This window comes from Lissotriton helveticus, chromosome 4_1, assembly GCF_964261635.1.
Source record: "Lissotriton helveticus chromosome 4_1, aLisHel1.1, whole genome shotgun sequence".
NCBI lineage: Eukaryota > Metazoa > Chordata > Amphibia > Caudata > Salamandridae > Lissotriton > Lissotriton helveticus.
Window position 1 is genome coordinate 1,448,497,439 of NC_136063.1, and position 18,683 is coordinate 1,448,516,121.

Consider the following 18,683-nt stretch of genomic DNA (forward strand, 5'->3'; position numbering starts at 1 on the left):
AAGTAATTTTTGTTTAACAACATTGATATTTGTTAATGTTTAGTTTTGTGTAATACATTTCTTTATTAAAATTGTTGGTTGGTAAAATTAAAAACGTATTAGAAGATAATTTGTACGGGAGGTCCAGTAATTTCGACTGTCTTTGTGCCTCCACATGGTTTAATCTGGCACTGACCACAGGACAGCCACGACTGTTACACAGTCAGGCACTCTTGTAAGGTAGGCATTTGCAGGCTTATGCCACTGCCCCAGACGAAACACTGCCTAACTGGGTGTTTCACCTAAACCTAAAACAATCTTGGCTGTATCTGCATGGGGCTCTAGAAAATAATCTTTATTGAGCGCTTTGCATGGTGTAATCGAACTCACTCCTTCCATATTTCCTCTTCTCTCCCCAAATTATGTCAAATGACATGGGAAGGGATGGTCCAGAAGATGAAGTACACTAACAATATGGAAGTGTGTCACCAGTCATGTCATCACAGCCCAATGTATCCACAGATCACCATCAAATTTACCCACTACGTCTCATCAGCCTCCCACCTTCTAGCCCTATGTTTTTCTTTGTATTGCGACCACACAAAACGCTCAAAAACTGTCTATGCTAAACTCATAACATTCATGTGCTGAATCAGCATGTCAGACTGCTCTGGGTTCCAGACACAGCAGAGACGTGTACATAAGAAGACTAATGTCCAAGTCCTAACATAGACCTGCATGCTTGGGCATTATACCAGAATACAGTCCCTACAAAATTATCTTGGTCAGAATATCGACTATCTCTAATAAAAGAGAGAGGGACCCCAAAACCAAAGGGATAGGGTTCCGCAATTGACGTTAGTCAGAAAGAAATTCCCTTTGGGCAGATAAACACTAGTACATAAGTACTCACAGACATACAGAGAAACTTCTAAACAACCCACATTTCGCACGGAAGCAATGTAAACAGGTGAAAGTTACTCTACATGTGAAAACACTCTAAAGATAATTCAATTTCTTAAAACAATTTATTAAAGATACATTACATCAAGTAAAAACTAAGGATTGGGAAACACATAAGGACGGTACAATAATCAATAAAAACAACATTCAAATAAAAAAGGAGTGTACAGGGTGAAAGCATAAAAATCAAACAGAAAGCATTAGTTTTGAATTTCTCCTTGATTTATATTCCCAACTTTACTCCTTGGGCGTCGACGCGTTTCGGCGGTGCTTTCAATTTACTCCGCCTTCATCAGGACAATTAATAAATAATGTTTCCCAAATAGTTTCTCAAGCAAGATATAAGTCTAGAGATATCTTATAAGGGGTGTTCAGCCTCCTTATCATCAGGTAGAGATATTCGTCCAGCGAATAATTTTCTCTCTATATATTTAGACACTATTAAAACTTAGTTGCTTTAGGCATAAATACGTCGTTGTAAATTCATGGTGATCTCCAGCAAAATAATTAGGAGAAACAATAAAAATGCTAGTCCGCTAGCACGCAGTAATTAATTACTTCTATTCCGACTTCCACGTCTTATTCGTGCATCTTTACAAGACGGCCTTTTCATAGATTCAGTGATTTGCGTTCAAGGATACCCACTATACGGCGAAATCTCTCTTTGCAAACCCTTAAGCGTCTCGGACCCGGACGTTCTGCGTGCTTCTCTCCGTCTTCCCGGCTATAAGAGATCACCATGCATTTACAACGACGTATTTACGCCTAAAGCAACTAAGTTTTAATAGTGTCTAAATATATAGAGAGAAAATTATTCGCTGGACGAATATCTCTACCTGATGATAAGGAGGCTGAACACCCCTTATAAGATATCTCTAGACTTATATCTTGCTTGAGAAACTATTTGGGAAACATTATTTATTAATTGTCCTGATGAAGGCGGAGTAAATTGAAAGCACCGCCGAAACGCATCGACGCCCAAGGAGTAAAGTTGGGAATATAAATCAAGGAGAAATTCAAAACTAATGCTTTCTGTTTGATTTTTATCCTTTCACCCTGTACACTCCTTTTTTATTTGAATGTTGTTTTTATTGATTATTGTACCGTCCTTATGTGTTTCCCAATCCTCAGTTTTTACTTGATGTAATGTATCTTTAATAAATTGTTTTAAGAAATTGAATTATCTTTAGAGTGTTTTCACATGTAGAGTAACTTTCACCTGTTTACATTGCTTCCGTGCGAAATGTGGGTTGTTTAGAAGTTTCTCTGTATGTCTGTGAGTACTTATGTACTAGTGTTTATCTGCCCAAAGGGAATTTCTTTCAGAATATCGACTATCACAACGTAGCGAAGGCAAATTGTCAAAAACAGTTCATGGTAGCAGTGGTTAATGGACCTGGACCATAGTGATAGGGGCTTATTAATAGGCCTGGCAGAAATGTTGTTTACACCCTCGTAATCTCATGTCATTTCTAGCATTTTGCCTTATGCAAAATGCCTGAGATTGTGTCATTATTCGACACGTAAAAATGAGATTTCGTTCAGATAAAAATCCAATTGCAGGTCCACGGGGACAACACAAACAAACAGAAAACAAGCACATGTTGTTCGTGTCACATGTGATTTAGCGCTATTTTGTTTATTGCAAAATGCGTTCTTGCGTTCCAAAAAGACATGAGTACTCATTTTGTGCTTAAAAATAGTGTGAAATACCAGATTGGTACTTTGCACAATTTTGAATGATTTTTCAGGATTTATTTGTCATTTCCACAAAAGAATTGACACGAATTTCGCACGGTCCTTCTTTTCATCACTGAATCTACTGTTACATTGCAAACTGCAAGCCAAGTAGAGCCTTTCAGGACTTGAATCTCAGGGTAACATGTGTGAGCAGTCTAAGGCTTCTCGGTGAAGTAGTGTGGGGGTTAGAGACTCAAAACGCAAACAGTTATACAACAAATACAAGAAATGTTGTCTAGTTCCATGCTTTTCTCTATAGAAAAAGAGAAGTATTTTTACTACACACTAAAACATAATTCAGCACAAACCAAGATAAAACCAGCACAGGGTTCTAATATGGTGCAATGTTGTGATAATTCCACAGAATATGACTAGTCAGTTCAGTTCATAAGGCTTTATTTCGGAACATAAAAACAATGTCCATAAAAGCACAACAAATACAGGCAGGGTACATTCACCGGTAAAAGAACATGATATAAAAACAATCCATCACAATAAATAGTTAAAAAATCATACTTTTCCTGGCCCTAATCGCTTTTAGAAGAAAGGTAGCTGTAAAAAAGCAGATATCAGCATGATTTAGGTTAAAAAGCAGCATCAAGGCGTCATGAACTGTCCTAACACCAAATTTAACAAAGACAGGTTTTACATATCATTACAAAGTGCAAAGTGCTTTGTACGGAGCTATTATCACATGGACACGCGCCCTCTGGATGCTTGTTGTGGGAAGGAAAAGCCACCAAATGGTGAACGATCCCCAACCTCAACCGAGTCAAAACAAATCGATGGGACGCTCTGTTTACGTGCCTTAAATAAGGTTGAAAACCCACACTTCCATTATATTTGACATAGAATGAACGAGTGGATAAATTAACTCCATTACATCGCCGCTGCTCAGACTTATGGATTAAGAAGACATTCTTCAATTCAGCTTTAGACAAATCAGAGGCTGCTAGGCTGTCCCCCTTGACGTCAACTCCAATGATCTCCTTATAGGTGTTAATTACGTATTTAATCCAGGGGATCTTTAGATAATTATCAAGGGAGATACAGTCCCCTATAATAGCTCTATTTAAGGACGTTTCTTCCTTCGCCCACACAGCACGCCATAACATTAGTGGTCTTAGAGCAATTAAATCAGACAGGTAGGGGATTCCTAATTCCTTGTGAACTAAGTCATTAGAAGATGATTTTGGCAAGCACAAAAGTCTTTTAAGGAAACAGTTTTCCTCCACTTGGAGACCACCTACAGATACAAATCCCCATATCCCTGCTCCATAAATGGCAATCGATAGGGATCTCGCCTCATAGATCTTAAGCATGTCTTCAATCCGCCCATTCACCCAATTTTGTGGCAAATTTACACACCCCATGTCCGCTTTTCGCCATTTTGGCCCAAACGTTATTGAGCTCACAACCCCAACCCCTATTTTTAAAAAACGTTATGCCCAGGTAGCAAAAATTGTCCACTATTTGGACCTTCTGGCCATCAATAAAATATGGGTGATGTTTCCCCCTACCTTTTCCACATTCCATAACATAAGTTTTGGATTTGTTAATGACCAATTTCCGTTCACCAATAAAAAGGGAAAACCTGTCCATAAGACGTTGCAGACCCAAGGGTGTGCTTGATAGCAGCACCGCGTCATCCGCGTATAATAATACCGGGACGTCAAGATTGTTAACTTTAGGGGCATCTGCACCGATAGTTTTAAGAACCTTATCAACTTCATTGATAAAAAGAGTAAAAAGCAGGGGGGCTAGAACACACCCCTGCCTAATACCCCGCCCTATCCTGAACTTAGGTGTGCATTCCCCACTTGGGCCATAGCGGACGCCCGTACATAGGTTGGCATAGATACGGGCAAGAAAATAAACAATGCCCTCGGGCGCTCCCAGTTCTATCAGTTTGGCCCAGAGAATACCATGGTCCACCAAGTCGAAGGCGCTACTCAAATCTGCGAAGCAGAGGTAGAGAGAGCCTGACTTTGCCTGGGTGTACTTCCCTATCAAAAGTTCAAGGTTGAGGCATTGTTCAATGGTTCCCCTCCCCTTCCTGAATCCATATTGACAGTCTGCAAGGATACCATTAGAGGAGGCCCACTCTTCCAATCTGGTAAGTAACACCCTACTCATTATTTTTACAGAGGAGTCTAGTAACGAAATGGGGCGGTAATTCTTCACCTCCCCCCTATCACCCTTCATGTAGATAGGGACAATGATGGATTCCTCCAACGAAGAAGGAACCCCATAGCAGACTGCTGCATTAAAAACTTTGGTTAACAATGGACCCCAGAGCTCAGGGATAAATTTATATACATCAATAGGTACCCCGTCAGGGCCCTGGGCTTTGCCCCCTTTACTGGCACTAATGCTAACCTCAACTTCCGTTAGAGTAATGTTCAGCGGGACAACAGGCCAAGATCCATCACGGTCCCTAGCCCAACTCTCTGAGTCGGAAATACCAGAGAAGTGAGTGACCCAGGAATCAGAATCAACATTAGAGATCAATTCAGGGACTTTATCGTCCTTTAAGAACGAACCATTCACTGTGGCCCAAAATAGCGTATTATTGGAAGTTTCCGCTGCCAGAGCCAAGTTATCCCAGGCTTCCAGCTGCAATTCCTTCTTTTTGCGCTTAACTTCATCCTGGTAGGTATATCTAAGCTGTGTTACCACACTCGTTACTCTCGGTTTTACAGTCAATGCCTCCTTCAACTTTTTAAGTGCGAGGGTACAGGCATGGTCAAACCACCCCCTTTGCCGGTCAGGTTTCCCCTTCCCAGTTTTGGTCATCAATCTCTCGGTAGGAGCATTAATTCTAGTAAAATTGACTACAGTCTCTCTATTAACCACATCGCTATCCAAGATGGCAGTGATGTCCAAAAGACAGTTCCTGACGATGGCAGTAGACATTGTCTCTGCTTTGTCCCCCTTCCATCTAATTCTAAATCCATTTGTTCTATGAGGTTCAATGTTAACAATAACACCATTATTAAGGGCTGTGTTTACCTTCCAAAAGGTCACCTCTATAGCAACACAATTATGATCGCAATATAAGGAAGAATCCACGACCCTAGGAGCCCTACACCAGGAGATGAGGTTAGAGGACATACAAATATAATCAATTATGGAGCTCGAGTTCCGTCCTGTAAAGGTAGGAATACTGGCGCTAGAATTATCTTTAGCAAGAGGCAAAATTTCCATATCATGGATGGCTAACAGGTTGTTCAGTGAATCTCCATATTGATTATGTGGGAAATAAATATTAGCATCCCCATTCTGGTAGACAATCCCACATACCCTTCGGTCGGAAAGGGGGCAGACCACCACATTAAAGTCGCCTCCCCATATCAATTAAAAAACAACATTAGAACCCATAGTAATGACTTCCAGGGCACTCTCTAAGGCAGCTACCACCAGATGCCGTGAACTGTCAAAGACGTTATTATAAAAATTAATTAAAATAAAATGTCTGCCATTATCCTGTTTCAGCCATAGAATCTGTGAGTGGGCACCTACCAGCACATGTTTTTTCACCGTAATAGGGAGTTTAACAGATATCAAGACCAAAAGCCCTCCCTTCGCTCTTCCTGACGGAGAGGCCAAAGCGGGTAGAGAGTAAGAAACATATCCATTAAGGTTGACGTATTCTTTGGAACATGTTTCCTGGAAACATAAAATATCAAAACTATTTACAAACACTAGCCAACTTTGACACTCAATTTTGGACGCAATACCCGCTATATTCCAACTGCCAATTAGACAGGCCCGTTGCCTGGAACCATCATCCAAAATAGTTAATGGCCTGACACTGGTATTACTGGGCATTTCATCAGAGATGTTTGGAGATACCTTCGGCCCTTCCACATTTACTGGACCAAAACTGTTCCCTCCATTTAAAACTCCGGGATCAGCGATGTCCCTATCTATATCTTGTATACACTTCTCCTCCACACATTCTTTTATCCCTTTATCATGCTTGGGGGAAACTGGCACCTCAGGAGAGGAAATGGTTAAACTAGGTGTCAGTCATTCGTTGGATTCAAGACCACTCAATGGTTGGAAGCGGTTAAAAGTGGTCACACCCGGACTGGATGCAGTGCTAAAACCCCTACCTCTATTCCTATGGTGAGCATAAGCATGCTCATTCTTGAGATGCTTATAAAAATATCCAAGGGGTCTGAGTGTGATTCCCTGATTATGGTAGGGGAGGGAAGAAGCTCTAAGTAGGGCGGTGGTTGCAAGGTGGGGATGGCGGAAATTCACTATAATACAATCACCACTGATGTTTTTCGGGGTACTGCCTATCCAATTCGTTCTTCTAGTAGTAATAATCTGCCCTGATAGTTCTGCTGGGAATCCACACTCCCCACTAAGCCAAGAAACAGTTTTATTTTTTAGGGAGGCATGAGACTCGAAATTATTATTTGGGTGCCCAGTTGTACCAATTGGGGGAACATTAGTTAGGACAGCCACATACGGCGCGCAGTCGGGGGGTAGATCGGGTTGGGAATTAACCGGGCCTTTGTTTAGCCCGGACGATACCCCCTTCCTTTGAACAGTTGTTGGGTCAGTCGCTAGTTTACTGCTCTTTGGCTGGATAGATACAATTAAGGGTACGACTTCTGGGCCAGATTCTGCGCTAGATGCCTTTGAAATATCAGTGGTGGATCCCAACTCCCTATCAACTACTTGGGTACAGCCCATTTGGTCAATAAATGTATCCAAAACACCCCCTAGTTTGGCCACTTCTGCAGTTATTGAGTCCAGCTTATCCAGTAAGGGTTTAACTATCATCTCAATCTTAGTATCAATGATACTGATTAGTTGATCTAACTGCTCCGGATCAAGCTTGACCATGGTATTATCGGCAGTCACGGTCCGATCAACATCCAATTTTTTAGGGGTCAGATCTACTCGTTTTTTATTTCTATTACCCCCCCTCTTAACTTGTAGCAACCTGCTAGAATTCCTGGATGATCTTAATACTCTCTGGGAGATAATACCGAAGGGTCTTGAACGAGAGAGTCATTGGTCAGATCCGGGGCAGTTATATCAATAACTGGATCCGGAGGATCCTCAGTGCAATTTTCTATATTTTCGGGGTCCAGTTCTACGGGGATACAACTATCGTTCAGTGGGAGGGTAGACAGTGAAATTGGAGAACTAGGCAAGGTAGGTGATGCAGTAGTAGATCTTGTAGTAGTAGAATTTCCCTTGCCTAAGGACAAACGTCGCTCTTTGTTAATTTGGTCGACCTTTTTTAAAAGATAGTTATCCAGGGTGGCTAAAACTGGCACATTCTTAACTGATTTGGGTAACGACATGGTAGGTAATATTCAGTGACTACCCCATTCCAAAGCTGATATAACAGTTAGTGCCCAATACCTGACTAAACTTTAGCGTAACTTATCTGGGTAACAAGGAAACTCTCCACCAGTGCACGCCTTCCTACGCCCAGGTAAGGATCACCAGACAAGTAAAATTAAGTATCCACAAATAAAGCCAAACAAATGAACAATAAATTAACACCCCACAATGGGTTCAAACGTACTGAAAGTTCAAGTCCAAATCCCGTGGCCCAGCCCTGACACGATCTGCCACGGACGGCCACAGACGGTCCCGCCCTTGTCCTGGGCTTCTCCCAGGCGTGTGCCCGCGCGCGTCCCGCACGGACGAGGGACCGACGCTGCCTTTATGCGCCTCCTGGCGCTGGTCTGAGGCGTCACTGCTGCGGGTCACAAGGTGGGAGGGACCCGGCGGAGCCAAGCCCAGCCGGGGAGCAGGCGGCGCAAAGCCCGGCTCTTTGCTGCTGGTGCTGCGATTCTGTTTGGCGGAACAATGCCCGGCCCTCCGTGACAGCTACACACTTGAAAAGGCTTCCCCCAGTACTCAGCACCGACGCTGCCTTTATGCGCCTGCCGGCGCTGGTCCGAGGCGTCACTGCTGCAGGTCACAGGGTGGGAGGGACCCGGCGGAGCCAAGCCCGGCCGGGGAGCAGGCGGAGCAAAGCCCGGCCCTTTGCTGCTGGTGCTGCGATTCTGTTTGGCGGAGCAATGCCCGGCCCTCCGTGACAGCTACACACTTGAAAAGGCTTCACCTAGTCAATATTATATGGGAGCTCAGAGTGCCCTTTACAAGGAGCTTTTCTGATTCTATACCCATGTGACCTTCAATCGTGTACCACTATTTAAACGTTTCCCCAGGACTTCAGTGTGTAAATAACAAAATACCCCTTCCAGGGGCATAGTTTGGTATGTACGATTGGGGGAGTGGCTCCAGATTTTCCAACCATCACTCTGGCACATAATGTTAAAAGACATTATAGGACAAGCAGGGTGCATTGGAGGGGCCTAAGGGGCAGTGGAAAGGGAGAGGAATGTGGATTGATATGGGTACTGAGTGAGAGAAATCACAATATTTTGTGAAATAACCAACATTTTTAAAATCTTTCCAAACAGAATCAGGGAGAGAGTGTGTGCGCGTCTTTGTCTGTGTGTGTAATGAAATCCGACAGACACCTCACCATAACCGACTTAAAGCACCTGTACCCAACTACTTATCACAAAATAGATTCATTGCGGGGTGTAACACCCTAAACACCCCCTGAAGCTATGCCCCTGACCCCTTCAATTTAGTGGTAGAGTCACAGTCAATGTTCAAGGTCACTTGGTATGTTTACCTGAAGTATCGGAAGCTCGGGAATCTTCGGTGTGAGGCCTGCAGCAACAATAGCATGCATGGTCCTGCTTGCAGTTCATTGCAACAGGGCAGGTAAGTATCTTATTTTCCTGGTGTCAGTCGATGAATACGGCAGCTCCAGCAAAGCAGCAGCCCAAGGCGATGTGGTTCTACTGCCCAAAGAACAAGATACCTTCCATCATTGATGGACACAGGTCTTCCAACTGTAGTGTTACCTCCCAGCAGAGCCGGCACTGGTCAGTCCACCCCTGCTGTGGGTTTCAATGTTGTGGTCATTTTGAGGGTCGTGATTTTAGGCTATCAACTGTTCAGGCGTGCAAAGCTTTTTTAGGAAACTTACTGGATGTAGGAAGATCCACTCCTAGACTCGGGTCAGAGCTGATTACACTGTATTGATTCAGTCCTCTCTACTCTGCAGTCCAAGGCTCATCATTTAGGCTTCACCTCCTCGGTCAGTGATCTCTCTGAATCATCAGCACTCCACCCCCTTTGTCCACAGGCCAGGCAGGTTCCCAGGCACCAGACAGACCCTCAGTTTTTCCAGCAAGATGGTGCAGACTTGACTTCAGATGATGTCCTGTCACCTCTGGGCGACTGGCTGTCAACAACACACGCCCTGGATCTCAGCAGTTCTTCAAGTACTCTGCGGAGCACACCCTCCTTTGGTCATGAAGAAACTGGAACTGGAACCAAGACGGATAGTTTGGGCCTCACCCCCATAGTCTTATTGCTGACACGTAAGGATGATCCCACTGTCAGTGTTCTTCAACCATTTCAAGGAAGTTCCTTTCAAAAGTACTTCCCCACAAGTTATGATGCTCTCTGCAAACTGGAGCATCCAAAGCTGAAACACAATGAAGTGTGAAGACTCTTCACCTGGCTGTAATCAGTCTTCAGGAGTACCATTGTGGGGAGAGACAAATGGGTAGAGCAGGTCTAGAAGATTCCCTCTAGCCGACAAAAAGGAGTCCTCTTTTCCCCTACCCAAACACACCATCAGCTGAATGCAGTCCTCAGGAAGGGATGATGACCAGTTCCCTGCTAACACGTCACTGCTGTATTTCTAAAACATCACTCTCATCATACTCTCACACTTCTTTATCTGAGGATACTACTTCTACTGTTTTTTGGAACCATGTACTCTCAATGTCTAGGGGAAAAATGCACACATGTACTAGTGTGCAGGGGACAGCCCCACTCCAACACCACACCAGAATATACATATATGTTAGGAACGATTCACTGTTACTATTTATAACTCCACGTGTATGTACCTTGTTGACAAATGAATCTTCAAATGTATGCATATCTAGAGATGAGCATAGTAAATCTATACTTATCTTTACAATACTGTTCTAGTTGAAATTCTGGACATGATATATTGGAAAAATTATACATTTGTACATGATATTCCAACATACTAACTGCCCATGGCTGATTACCAGAAATCCCTTTTCATCTCTTTTGACCTCTGTTTTGCCGCTATCACATTATGTCGAAGCATGAACACATTTAGAAACTCTCTGTTCAAAACATTTTTTTTGTTGTCAAAATTATAGTCAGGTCCAATGTTTTGCCTTCTTCTTGCCCCCATCCTCTTTTTCTTTCTGTGTGTCGACTTTTGTATTTGGTTTGCGCCTCCTCTCCAGTGTGCATGCTCTTTCCTACCTCTTTCCTTACTTTGAGTGTCTCACTTACTATGTACTAATTTACTTGTGTGCTTTCCCAGTTTGTCTTCCCTGACCTGCTCCGTTTGCCATCTGAACTCACTCAAATTCTCATGCAGACATTTTGTAGCCCATTGCAACCTTCCCAATGTCTCATGTCTCTCAATCACAGATCTTATTCCTTTCTTCTGGCCAGTAGTCCTGCTAATCTTTCTCCACCCTCTGGCACCCACATATGCACCACTTCCTGTGAACCCTGATTCTCTTTACTCCTACTGAGACTTCTGCTTCTTCTTGCCTGACCTTTGTCTGGCACAACAAACTGTCCTCACTGAACATGTTGCCACACAGTGCCCTACTTAGCTTTACTTCACCTCTCCCCTAGCTGTACCTTCCACTGGTTACTGCCCACAGCCTTAAGATCCTTGCATCAGTCTCACGTCCCTGCCTGTCACCCTGGCACCCGCCCTATCACTCTCTTCCTTGCAACTCCCAACCTGTCATATTTATATTGTATTTGTTTATTATGCACACCTTATATCAGCCAAATCTAGTTTCTAGGTGCAGTAAGTGAGGATTTAGAGGGACAGACAAGAGAGTGCAGAAAAAAGAGTAAGAGCATACATTGAAAAGAGATGCGGTTAAATAGCGATAGGACCTAGACCGTCGTAGAGTGAGAAGGTAAAATGAAACAGAAGGTGGAATTAGACAATGACTTAACATATCAACAAACTCATATGGCTGTAGAGTTAAATGCAAAATCCCCAGAAGAATCACTATAGCAGAGTGGAGATTTATAGTTATCCATTGCAATGTTATTAATCAAGAGAAAATATATTTGTTTAGCTATGCTTGATATTTCTGATATGTAGAGACTTTTGGGTTGCCTCGGTAGTCCTCGAGCTTGGGGTGTTCTATGGTTGGCAGATGGAAGGCTCTCCTCTGGTGAGAGAGATGTGGTGGCTCTGTGAACCTGAAATAAACACGAGGGAAGTGTTTAATTACAGTCTCCTGTCTTTTGTGCCTGAGAGGGTACAATATTATTTCAACTTGGATTTAAAGATATTGGTTGATAAGGCATATTTGCAGGAAGGGGCCTGCTGTGGATTGTGAGTTACCATCAAGGAGCTTCCTTCTCCACTTGGCCGTGAAGAGCTTATAGTCTTTACTGAAGCATAGATGTTTCGACTTTTTCGTATAAACAGGTCAGAGAGACAATATGGAGAGCTAAAGCATGTATCTTTGCAGGGGAGTTTTGTTTTTATTTGTTGCCTTATTAGGAGCCATTTTAGTTTGGCTGTATATGTAATAACTTCCAATCTTTCGCCCACAAGTCTCCCCACCTGGCTCACACCCTTCACCCCCTTAACTTCCTTTTATGATCTGGTCAAGCAAAGATGGCCGACCTTAATTTAAAGTATATCTTCTGAGGACAGAACAGTGTACACTCTAAAGAGAGAAGAACTCTCAGTGAGATGACGCAGTGCAGTCTCTAAATCCTACCCTCAAAAGACAGAAATAATCTTGAAATGTGCTGAAAGCGCTGCTACATCAGGTCAACGAAATATTTGGTCTTCAGTGAAGGATGAAACTGATAATGAAAATTGAAGACGAATGCTTCTTGTCTGCTGACGTACATCCTGTGTGTCTGGAGTTGTCTGTGAATTTATGAAATGCCACACAATTAGTTGAGTTGAGCCAGAAATGACGTAGTTTTGCCTTTTTTGCTCGGTGTTTCACGACTTCACCTATACTTGCTATCTTTCTTGCTACATATTTTGGATTTTTTAGTGGGTAAGTGTTATTGTTAAAGCAAGCCTCTGGGTGTCAGTGGCCTTTGAGAACAGCATTAAGAAGCTGCTAAGATTCTGGTCTGTCCCTGGGAGAACTGACAAGGTTGGCCCGTCACCAAAACGGAGAAACTACTTAGTTATAGGACAATTATTTACACGCTGTCTTTGAAAATAAATGTTTGTTTTAAAAAAAATATCAGACCTCACGAGAAACAAGTAATACCTTTGGTTCTATTTTTTAAATAGAGTGGATGAGGTGAACTCGGTTCCTTTTTTCCACGATAACGACAATGTTTTCAGGTATCAATTATCATTAAGAGCTAAATTAGTCCCTGAGCTGCGCGAAGCATCGTGGCAAAGCAGTTTATTTGTAAAAACGACGTGGGGTGTCATGGCCGCCGGCTGTCGGGGACACCGTCAGCACTACCACACGCTGTTTAGCGGTGGATTTTAGTGACGGGAGCTCTTTTGCAATTCTAACCCTAACCGATGTTTTCATAAGGTAATATCGCCCATAAACGCTACACAAACAACCCTACATCGTGACTCACACAAACAAAACACACGCGCAGCTACATGTGGTAATCCGTTTGTAATTTGCACCTTAGTCACTGTCTAGCCCTATTATGTAAACCTAGAAGCCAGGCACAATTTCGAAAACAGCATCTTGAAGAAGGTAATTACTGTTGTTGAGCTGTTTGCAAGCTGAATAAACAGTTCAGCTATCCAAGAGGTCTGATGCACTTTGAAAAACATAATACGACAGATTAGCATGATATAAAAGCAATAAACTGCAAAGCTTTCCCTTCGTTCTGGAAGGTTGGCTTGTGTCCATAGCACAACATTTGATTATCAATGTTTTGTGACTGCCTCATCCCTCCCCCAGGTTTCAAAGCCTACTAAGGAAAATGGGCTCTCTCATAACATCAGGGAATAGAGCATGCAAAACAGTACTTGATTCATGCAAAAAGAATTAGAACCATTAAACTAGCAAAATGGTTGGCAGATTAATTTGCGAAATGGACATAGAAAAGTAGAGATTGAATCCAATTAAATACCAGCAAATATTGATACACTGAGTAGAAATTCCAAATGTGTTTTGTGACACTAAACTCAGCCACGGACAGACCTGGCTATTGTACCAGAATGAATTGCTTTAAGCACTATCCTAAACGCTTCGGAGCCAGAATATCGACTATTAAAATGCCCCTTAGGTAAGTATATATGGGTAAGTGTAGACTCATTGCTATTAACCCCATTTACTTATTTTTTTTTAATATATACATACATATATATATATATATACACACACACAAAACCCTTTCAGGCATAGAGTGACGCATACATTATGTAAAAAAAAGAAGCATAGAACTATGGGTAGTTCTCAAGTTTAGCTGGAAAGCAGCTCCAATATAGAACACTCTCAACATCAGTGGCACTCTTGAATTTGCTCACATCAAATGTCTGCTTTTCTATCAAAGTCTTTAAGCATAGGTTTAGGATCGGGCCATCCACACCGAGATAGAAAGGGACTAACAGGCACATGCTGTTGAAAATGACAATGCATGTGTACATAAGCGGCGTTCATTTGTGTTCACTGTACCTCTTGTCGTAAGCAGAATGGACATTGCAAAACACTGACTGTGTTACCCCGCCAGCATAGACCCATGCACACATATATACAACAGCCATTTTAGGTACCGTGGTCTCTCTGTTTGCGATCGATCACCAGTGCCCTTCCCTGACCCTGCAAGCTTCCCCCATGCACCCTGACTGCCCCCGCTCTCACATGCACAAGTCATGAGCCCTCCCCTCCCGCATGACTCTGTCTGTGAAAATCGCACCCCCGCGCCTGACCAACACCTCCTTTTCCTCCATGAATACCCCTCCTTTGATGACCTCTTCCTCCGAACCTAATTGTCTACATGGACCGCTGGTCACCTCCTTAGCCTGAGGATACAGTTTATTGCCCACTACTGTATGCACTCGCCTCTCTTAAAAAGAGCCACTATTGATCATGACCTCCCCACCCCCTGAGATTCGATCAGGAGCACACATTCCAAAGGAATCAGCAGAACACTCAGCTGCATGACAGCCCCCTCCTATTGTATGGAGGATAAGGGCCCCTACTGTAGCCACGTGTTGGAATATCTTCGTACTTCACAATGTCTTGATTGTAATAAAGGATGCCTGTGTGCCACAAACCTGTGTATAAAAGACGACGCCTCAGAGAAACTTGTTAGAGCACCTCCCGAAGACACTATGCGAGTGTCCCAAATGACAGGCTCTCCTCATGAGAAATAAACCTTTTTCCTTGTCTTCCTGCTTCCAGCGCCCGTCTCTTTATTTGGCAATTATTCAAGATGGGAACTAAGAGGCGTCTTGCGCCAGCAGCCTGGGCATCCGGTGCGTTATGGGCTGACTTTTCTAAAATTGGCGTCCCAACGCGGGGTCCATCAGCGACATAAGGTCCGGTAAGAGAGGTCCAGACGATGAGGTGAACATCTAAATGATTGGAGTATACCTGCCTTGAGAGGGCCCTCGTCCGGCTGCCGATTGAATGAACTTCACCGATTCCGAACGGACCTCTCTCAAGTGACCTATTGTCCTGACTGGAATCCCACAGGAATGCTGCGGTAAAAACATGGAGAAAGAGAACGATCAGGCGCTGGAAAAAGGAAGGCGAAGAACTGTCCACATGGTCCGGTCCGGGTAAGGTCGTGACACACGACAAATTGCGAAATTGATTGTTTGATTGTTTGAAAATACTAGTATTACTCACTTTATTGTCTCTGAGAGATTCTCTATTTGCAAACAAGCACAGAGTCGCCATACTCTGTTTAGTCTTTGCAGATAGTGAAGGATAGGTAATGCAGACTTTTGTCCCCATTGTAATCCGTCATACCTATTTTTCTCCCCATTGATTGATTGTTTGAATCGAGCATTGAATTGTTCGAAGTTGGTTCTCTTAAGGATCATTCTCTGCCTACAAACGGGGAAGAATAGGAATATTCTCTCTCCCTTTGCAGATAGTGAAGGGTAGGTAACGCAGGCTTTTGCCCCCAATTGTAACCCGTCGTGCCTATTTCATTCCTCATTGATTGATTGTTTGTCCGAACATTGACTGTTTGGAAATTGGTTCTTTTCTTGGAGGTATTCCCTGTTTGCAAATAACGTAGGAAAATCTTTGCAAGTAGTGAAGGGTAGGTAATGCGGACCTTTGTCCCCCGTTGTAATCTGTCATGCCTATCTACTCCCCACTGATTGATACGCCAGTTTCACCCGGACCATTCACTAGAGGTAGGTCATCTGGCCCGACCAGAGAGCACCCCTAGTGAAAAGGACATATGCAATAATAACGAAGTGATCACTGTATCCTGTTAACAGAAACTTTAGCATGAAACAACCTGGAAAGAAAGGAATAGGAAAACAAAATCAGTAGGCCACTGATGAACTTTTTATTAAATAACGAACAAGGAAACGATAACAATACTTAATGATAAAACCTATTATTGTCCTAGAAACAAGACACGTTAGAAATAAGCCCGTAATAAGAAACCTGAAAATGATAAGAGAAGCCAAGCTTGACATTGCGACGGCCACGAGGCAACGAGGCTTCATCGCCCCTCATTGCTCCAAACATGTCTGTCCCACCGCCTGCCACGCCCAAATAACGGCAACCTGGGAAAGATACAAGTCAGCAGACATCCGCCCCCTTTCTGGAAACTCCCAAAGTGCAACAGGTTTGCGGCAACGCCCAGCCGGAAGCAACACATGTAGGGCGGGTCCTGCTGCCAACCGTCGGCCGGAGATCATCACATGGGGTGTAGCCGGAGGACGGGACCCGGCCAAGGGGACTGCTCCGACAACCCTGGAGAGTTGCAGGGAGGGGGAATGTCCATGTCCTCGACCCCCCCTCTCTCTCTCTTCCAGTCTGGACCGGCTTCCATGGGAGGTCTGGGGGTGGAGAGGCCGCTACGCCAACAGCCCGAAGGCGGCGCCGCGCGCCAAGGCCTGTCCCCAGGATGGACTAAGGGACCCGAACTGGGGCCGTGGCAAGGAGCGTCCGGCCACCATCAACCAGAGGCCCGGCCCAAAGACGGACGGGACGTTTCTTCTTTCTTCGATAATGGCTGCGACAACTCTGGGTGGGGGGTGTCTTGCACATGCCTCCGACCCCCCCCGTCCTCATCGCCTGGTCCGGCCATAACAAATGTCAAGCGAGACGCCGTAGGGTGCACCGGGAGGGAGAGGCGGCGCAAACGAGCCTCTCCCACCTCCTCAGGTGGAGGCTCCCCAGCTGCGCCCTCAACGCTCCTCGCACCCGGCAAAGGGTTCGTCCACTCTTGCGGTGCAGCGACGCTCCACGCACCCGGAAAAGGGTTCATCCACTGTGGCGATGCTGCAACACCTCGCCCGGCAGGTTGGAGCCCGTCTGCTCATTTGACCCCGCGATCGCCGGTAGCTGCCGAACTCTCAAAATGGCGGTCGACCTTGCAAGAGCGGGCCCAACATGAAGGATTGGCCCGGTTGCTTGTGGATGCCACCATCATAAAAGTTCTCCTCGTCCTTGAAGATTCTAGAGGAGCCGCGGGAGTCCCCGACTCCCGCAGATACCCCCGATGGGGAATGACTGCCATGATTGCCCACGGAACAATGGAAATGTAGCCGCAGGACGTCGGCGCTCCCATGCTGGCGCCAGCCTCAGTTTGAATGACTAGAATCCTGCAGACTACAGTTCGGATCAGTTCCGGTGAAAACACAGTATGACCCGGTAGGAAAATTGTTGCCTCCCTCCCCTTTTTGCCTGATGGTTCAGACCACCGATCCTTTCTTTTGCCCTTTAACGGAACTTTTGGACTGCCAAAGGAAGCTCTGGGCCAACCACGAGTTAGTAGAGATTTAGACTATGCCTGGTTCTGCCTGACTGCACCCAAAATGGCGCCGATGCAAATGAAACTTTCAACTCCTTGTTGTACCCCGATTGTTCAGCCCTGGTGTCATGAGATATGTATGCAGGTTTTTTTAACCACGTGGATTGATATAGGATGTGTACTGATTATATGTTCGGACAATTAATTGATTCAGGATGTGTACTGTCAGTTCGGGAAATGAATTGATATGGGATGGGTACTGGTTATATGTTCGGACAATGAATTGATATTGGATGGGTACTGATTATGTGTTCAGACAGTAAATTGACATCAGATGGGTATTGATTGAACATTCGGACAATGAATTGTTGTTAAGTTTGACGCATAATGATTATTGAAAGTTCGAAGCCCAACACTTATGACACTCGATCACACTGAAGTCTCAACATGATTTTATTACACTTTTCGCACTTTTTATTATGAAATAAACGACCACCGACTCCATTAAAGTTTTTCACTAATAGGTATCCCCACATATACAGTTCCAGCCTGCTCCGTGGCCGGCCCACGGGGTTGTAGGCCCGTATTTGTGCACCGACATTCTTATTAAAGATTTTTGGAGAAAGCAAATATAGTTGTCCCGCGTAAATTGATAAGTCTCGAATGAATGATCACTATTTTCGATATAACTAAAATATAGGTGAAATGACTCAGCTCGATTAGATAAGGGTTAAAGGGTATAGTACGCAGAAATACTGCAAACATGAATGGTCCAGGTTTTTGTTGTATGTACTTTGCACATTTTTGTACAGCCTAAAGCAACCGCAAAAAGACCCTGGAATTCAGTCTATACTTTATATGCCACCTGTATCAGGAAAATTGTGCTAAAATGCCCCTAAGTCGCTCCGAAGGAGTGCCATCTGGCCTCCCTACATACGATCCGTAATACCACACTTGGGTGA